Source organism: Hemicordylus capensis, chromosome 8, assembly GCF_027244095.1.
Source record: "Hemicordylus capensis ecotype Gifberg chromosome 8, rHemCap1.1.pri, whole genome shotgun sequence".
NCBI lineage: Eukaryota > Metazoa > Chordata > Lepidosauria > Squamata > Cordylidae > Hemicordylus > Hemicordylus capensis.
The window spans coordinates 2226637-2234158 of record NC_069664.1 but is presented as its reverse complement, the minus strand read 5'-3'; positions in this window follow the sequence as shown (position 1 = coordinate 2234158).

The following is a 7522-nucleotide window of genomic DNA, read 5'->3' as shown; positions in this document are numbered from 1 at the left end:
GGAGCCTCATCCTGCACATCGTGAGTTGACTCAGGAGCAAGAGTCCCCCCCAGCTCATCTGGCTGAAGCAGCACTGCAGGGAGTGGTGGGGCAGCAGAACCCCCCCCCCGCTCCCGCTTGGCTTCTCTCCCAGGGCGGTTTCCTTGGTGGCCATTCAACTCGGTCATTTCGCATGCGGAAAGTCTTGAGCGAGCTCCTGAGACGCCTCATTTCCCTCTTCCCTCCCCATCCCATTCTCCTGTTGGATCGTGTCTCTCAGAGAGTGAGCCTGCAGGGAGGGCCTGTGTTGTTTTTCGTAAGCTGTGCACAATGCCTAGAAGGGTATGGGCATAATAAATCCCTGGAGGCTGACTTCCAACATAGGGTTAGAGCAATGGTTCTTTGCAGAGGGTTGGAAGCAGTTTGAAAGAGCTGCTGTGGACACTCATGCTATTTTTTTGCTTCTGGTCAAACAGGTGAGGCAAGTTTTGTAAAACAAACAAACAAACAAACAAACAAAGAAACAAAAAACCTGCAATACGTATTTGACCAGAGTCAACAGTGGGAGAGAAAGCTGTATGGTACACCATGGGGAATGAAACTGTCTCAAACCATTATGATGCCCATACCCACAGCTGTGCAACAGAACTGGAGTGGCCACATCAGGTGCTCAGATAGTACGGGAGGATCAGCTTGAACAGAGGAACTGAGGAATAAAAAGGCATCCCGCGAGAGGCAGATTGGCCCTTTGCTTTTCCAGAATGCACACGAGAGAGCCAGACCACACGCTTGTGCGAAATCACATGGAGATGCATTACATTCACCCCTTTCAAACAGAACTGTAGGCAACAAATTGTTATTGATTAAAATTAGGTAGGACTGTTGAGGGTGGCTTCAGTTGCTTTGGGGAGGCAGATTTGGTCCATAGACCATGAGCTGCTCATCCTTGCTCCATTTCAGCATCCTTCCCCTCGAGACTTTGCCTGGCCCACCGTCTGCCCCCCACATCACCTCTCCGGGCTCTCTGTTCTCGGCCTGATGTTTATCCCTCCTGCCTGTCAGCAGGCTGAGAAGATGGTCACCTCCACTCCCCTCCCAGCATGTCCAGCCAAACCACAGATGTTTAGCTCTTTCAGCCTCTCCTCATCAATGAGCCTCTTAATTTTCTTAAGGAGCTGTGTGTGCGAATGAAGAGGGACTCTGCATAAGCCCGATGCCACAAAAACAATTTTGCACGGGCCCGAAGCCTTCGATTCATGAACTTTGGCAAAGTCAATACTTAGCCGTCTTCAGATCAAACAGCATCCAGTATATTTACCAAGACTGGTGCTTCCAAACGCTACTTAATGGACTTCTGTCTAGCGGTGTCCCCATGGCCACAATACTTCAGCCTCGGCAAACTTTGGCAGGATATGATCTGTCTATTCCTTCTGAGCATCTGTAGCAGATTAAAGCCTTTGTCTCCGAGCAAGCTCACGTGAGGGAAACTATTCTGTATTATTGGTAGGTTCAAAATGCTGCCACCTCTTTTGTCTACAGAAACTCTCTGGGCTTGGGGTGGAATAACCCAGGGGAAAAAACCCTCTCTTAATTTGGCTCTTGGACAAGTACAAAAATCTTCCACGTGCAAGCCTATATGTGGTGAGCAAACTGATAGCTGCTGAACGTTTGAGGATGTATTTACACCAGAGAAATCCCCCTTCGGTCCCCCTTTTTCCTGAGTTAAAAACCAACTTAGAGAGGCTTGTAAAAAGAAAAGAATTAACAGTTTTATTCAGTTACTACAGACTGCTCCTGTCTGAGGCTCTCTCAGATTTTAGAGAGTTAAGAATACTTAGTAAGATTACAAATATAGGTTATCTTAATGCACACTTAAATGTTTATAGAGTCTTTTGCAATGCCCTAGGTAGGTTGGGCATAGGCTAGTGTTTCTTATTTTAATTACGTATCAGGAATATGCAAAAGCACATACACACAAAGAAATATAGGTTTTTAACGCAATGTCTGACTAAACAAACTTTCCCCTAAATTAATCTTCCTGAAGCCAAAGCCTGGGCTTCCTTTCCTTGAACTCACCAAACTCCAGTTGAGAAACAAGCCCCTGCAGTTCTATCTTTCAAGAGCTGCAGTCATCCTACTCTCCTGTCTTTCAAGGATCTGCAGAGTTATTCTCCTGCAGCCAGCCTCCATTGCCACATGTCCTCCTGTGCGCCTCCAGCCTAGCTTCTTCTAACAAAGAACTTCCTTCTTCCTGGCAACAGATCTTAAAGCCAGGGTTTAACATGCTTTCTAAAAGCTGTAATGGAGTCCGAGGAGCGAATAGCCACCGGGAGAGCATTCCAGAGTCTGGGGACAGCAACAGAGAAGGGCCTGTCCCCAAGTGCACAACAACCGAGCCTCCGTCATTGTCGGCACCCAGAGCAGAGCCCCCTCACATGACCTTGTCAAGCGGGCAGCAACCCTTAGGAGCAGGCAGTCCCTCAGGTATCCCGGGCCCAAACCGTTAACCCGTTATCTCAGGCCCAAACATATTCACCCCCTTTGGTGCTGTCCTGTTGTTTCCTTGGGTGGCAGCTTGAGCCCTTTCAGACTCAGAGCCCTTTCCCCATTTGAAGTGCTGCTGCTTTGTTCTTCCTGGATTCATCTCCTAGGCAATCTTGGCCAATCGGCTATGACACCATGAACTAGATAACATCCCAGAGTTACACAGCAGGTCAGCTTGGGCAATGTGATGGTGTCACTGAGGGCAATTGAGAGGGAGAGCAAGTGAGGGGCAAGGCAAAGAAGCAGACATACGTTTCTAGAAAAGGAGTCAAAATGCTGTGGGGAAAGAGGCACTGCATTTTTCTGACGTTGCTAGCAATGCTCACAAAACTGTTTACACACTGTGTCTGCACCTACAGAACGAAGGAAAGGCATGGGAGAGCTTGTCTGTAGTGCTGATTCCCAGCTTCAATATTTTCTTTGCCACCTCCTCCTCCTCCTGCAGATGTTCCTCATGGGAAATCCTTCCTCTTCCAGAACAAAAGAAACCCCCTCACCCTTGCCGAGTTTCATACAACCGCCCCCTCTCCAGTGGACATTAATCACCAGCTGCTGTTACTCAAACAGATGTTCCCTGCAGATAACGGCTGATTTCCCAGATCACTCATTGCTGAATTAATCCACAAATTAGTAATTGCTCTGACAAGCCCTGATAAGGTGTGGGCAGAGAAGTCGCCCAGGAGGAACAGGAGGCCCGTGAGACACCCAATGGACTTGTCCAACCGTAGCGAAAATGGGTTGGGAAATTTGTTGCTGCTGCTGCATCCTCCTTGATTTCAGGGAAATAAGGACCCCCTCTCTGCACAGTGCAAGAAAGGGTTAGAGCAGGGCTTCCTTCCCAGACTTGCAGGGGCGTAATGTTAGGGGGGCAGGCAGGGCACGTGCCCTGGGTGCCACTCTGGTGGGTCACGTGGGGGGCGCCAAAAAGTGGCATGGCCCCCGATCCCCCCCCCGGAACGTGCGTCGGTGGCGGCGGGAGTGAGCGTGGCGGCGGTGGGTGGCGGCGGATCGCCGAGTGCGGCGGTGGCGGGCGGCGGCGGATCGCCGAGTGCGGCAGAGCAATGCCGAGGCCTGCCGTCTGGCCCGGCGTCGCTTCCCAACTGTGCAGGCCCGCCTCGCAGTTGGGAAGCGATGCCGGGCCAGACGGCAGGCCTTGGTGTCGCTCTGCTGCACTTGGCGATCTGCCACCGCCTGCTGCCGCCTGCCACCGCCGTGCGATCTGCCGCTGCCCACCGCCGCCACGCTCACTCCGGCCAGGGGGGCGCAGGTATGTGGGGGGGCGGGTGCAATTTCAGGGGCAGAGCTTGCCCTGGGTGCCGTTTCCCCCCGTTACGCCTCTGCAGACTTGGGTTCCCATATGCTGGACTTCAACTCCCATCACCCCCTGCCACCAGACTACTGTGCAAACAGTGCCAAACATCTGGGGACCTATGTTTGAGGACCTCTGGATTAGAGTGTTCAACAAGCCAGGCTCCATCCTGTGGCAGGGAAGAACCCTCTGATGACCCACTCAAGTGCCTTTGCACTCAGGAAGAGAGGCTTCTGAAATGTGAGTGAAAAGACGTAAGCCACTTTCCCCTAAGCAGATTCAAAGCAGGATACAAGAAGACCCAGCAACAGAAGCAGAAGAACATAGGAAGCTGCCATATACTGAGTCAGACCATTGGTCTACCTAGCTCAGTATTGTCTTCACAGACTGGCAGCGGCTTCTCCAAGGTTGCAGGCAGGAATCTCTCTCAGCCCTCTCTTGGAGATGCTGCCAGGGAGGGAACTTGGAACCTTCTGCTCTTCCCAGAGTGGCTCCATCCCCTAAGGGGAATATCTGACAGTGCTCACACTTCTAGTCTCCCATTAAAATGCAACCAGGGTGGACCCTGCTTAGCTAATGGGACAAGTCATGCTTGCGACCACAAGACCAGCTCCAGCTCTTGCTAACACAAGACCAGTGGTTTATAGAATAAACCATTTTTTTTTTTAAAGAAGGGAGAATTTAAACAGAACCACAGAAAATCAAAACAGCAGCAACAAAATAGCAACATTACAATATTTGCCCTTTGGAGAATAAATATTTTTAGAAATGTGTCCTGGATGATGAAAGGGTGCCTCAGTTATGCCTCCCTAGCTTGACAAAGAAGGGCATCTGTACAGGCAGGGAGCCACCCCAGAGAAGACCCTGTCTGCCGTCATCCCCTGCTTGATTTCATGGGGTGGGGAGGCACCCAGAGAAGGGGCCCCAGTACAGATTTCCAGGTACTTTCAGGACACAACAGCCCTTCTAGTGCCCTGGTGGTATCAAGCCATTCTAGGGTACTCTGTGTTTTACACAACTGATCTCTACATGCACTGAGGCAAGCAGAGTTGCCGAGTTGATTCTCCCAGATCCTGGGTGTCACCCTTTAAATCTCCAGCTGAAGCAGAGGGAAAAGACAGCTGCAGCAGGTCTGTCTGCCCCTTCCCCCTGAGGCCCCATTGTTCTCTCCCTCCTTCACTTGCCGCTCAACACATGTGCTTGCTGGAAGACAGAAGGGCATCCGAGGAGGCCTGCTGGATCAGGCCACAGCAGGTCCATCTCGTGGAACACCCAGCTGCCCCCTGGGTGCCGCAACCAGAGATGAAAGTGGTTGCTGTTCTCCATCAGTCTGGAGTTCCCATCTAGCCATCACATCGAACAGCCAGTGATGGATCTCGCCTTCCCTGTGAATTCTTCTAGTTCATTGGTTCTCAACCTCGGGACCCCAGATGTTGTTGGACTACAACTCCCATAATCCCCAGCCACAAAGGCCTTCGGACTCCAGGGTTGAAAACTCCCTGCTCCGATCTTTTAAATCCAGTTAAACTATGTGCCATCGCTTCATCTGATGGGGGTAGAGTGCCATCTTCTGCTTCCCACTAGTATTGCCTGCTAAAAGAGCATTTTAGTGTCTACTTGAAACTAAAACAAAAGAAACAAACTGAATTGAGATGCAGTCTGGTTTATAGGTGTAAAAGAGTCCTGGGCACATTCAAGTCCTGGAGAGTTTTGCTGTGAAAAACAAATTTTGCAGCTGAGCTCTGGCTCCTTATGCCAGATTTTTAAAAAATGAGTTCCTTTCATGGAGATTGAAAAAAATGTCACGCAGGTCAGAATTCAGTGCATTACAGATTCCACGTCCTTCCAGCACCAGGCCCAGTACGTCAGTTGGACATGATGGAAAGAGGGAGAGCGAGCCTGCTGGAGCTCCCCAGGGAGGGAACTCCACAGCACTGGTGCCCACACCAATAAGGCCTGGAGGTGACTCTCCAGTGTGGCTGGGCCAAGGAGCAGGAAACCCAAAGCTCATGCGAGCGAAGAAGGTCCTGAAGGCAACCTGCTCCCAGGCCATGAACAGGTGAATGCCACCACCTTAAAATAAGTCTGGGGACTAAAGAGGCCACTGCTATAAGATAGCAACATGCAGAGCTTCCATTTTAGACTTTGCGATGAAGTAGAGAAAACAGAGAGGAAAGGCCTGGGGAGCCTTCCCTGTGCTTCAGTCTGCATGCAATTGTTCCCCAAGAACATCTTAAATAAGAAGTAATTCTTGTGTTCACTTTGCAAATTAATACTGAAAACACAGGTTTTTGAACCCTGCTATGAATCTCCCTGCTACACCCACCTTCCACCCACTTGCTTAAATCTTCTGCTCTTCCCCACCTCCTACAGTAAAAGATGAAACGGTGTCCTTGGGGAAACGAAAACAGGTGTTAATCACACTTCTCCCCCCTCCCCAATACTTGGAATGCCCCTTCTTGGAATAACTGTCTTACAAAATTGTCCCAGGCACCTCTGAAGAGCAGCTGCACTCTGTGAAATGCAAGTCCATTGACATTCAGCATAGTCATCTTTCTTCCTTCCTTCAACAAAGGAGGCAAACTACTCCATTACTAGAGCATCTGCGGCTGCTTCCCTGAAATCTCCAAGGAAATGCTTTCCACTGCTGCAGCCACACAGAAACTAAGGACCCTTTTTGCACACCAAATGAATTAATTGGACACTCCGAATCAATAGCAGGCTTGTTTTGAACAGGCGAATCAGTCTGAATTCCTATTAATAGGTTTGGAGATAAAACTGGGGTTATTCCACACACCCTATTCAGAGTCTGCCCTAGCATGTGAATTGGGTCTCTCTGCCCAGACCTCTTCCGCCTTGTCCTGCTGGGAGCCTTTCTCCCTTGCCAAATTCCTGGAGGATCCCTGGAAGTGGTCTTCTCTTGCTTGTGTCCTGGACAAGATCTCCCCGAAATGCCAGCCTGCCAAAAGCACCTTCCTCTCTCGGCCAGTTACTCCTGTGGTCAGCTCCTATTAACTTCCCCAAAACCTGGAACTGCCTGCCTCATTTCTGGGTGTATTTAGGAGTCACTGGATGCCATCAGGCATCACCAGACTCCATATCCAGGACAGTCCTTAGGGCAGAGCAAACAGGGCAACCACCCCAGGCCTCACTCTTTTAATCCCCACTCAAATTAACGGGAAGGGGGGCCCATTGACTGATTTGCCCCAGATCCTGCCCCCTGCCAGGGCTTTCTAAGCACCTGTCCTGGTCCATCTCTTTCGTGGCTGGACCAGGAACAGCCAAAGCAGACCCAGGTGAGGGAGCAGCAGACCCACGAGACCCAGCATTGTGGGGGAGCAGCTGGCAGAAGGCAGTGGCTGACAGCCAAATTAAGTGACTCCCAAGTAGCCCTATTGAAATAAAGTAGTCCTTGGAGTAACTCCTCAATAGTACTATAGAGTAACTTAGACTGCCTTCTCACCTGGTTGAAGAGCTAACAAGGATTGCTGAGCCCCCCAGAGCCAGTTCTGGAAACACGCCTTTCCCGCCAGACTCCTGGCTAACCTGCATATCACCAAGAGAGATAGCCAAGGAGAAACAGCTGCATTTTTAGAGGAGTGGGGAGAGGAAGGACAGGAAGCCCCATCATCCCCTGCGACAATGGCATGCAGCTGTTGTTGCAGGGGGTGATGGGAGTTGTAGTCCAGC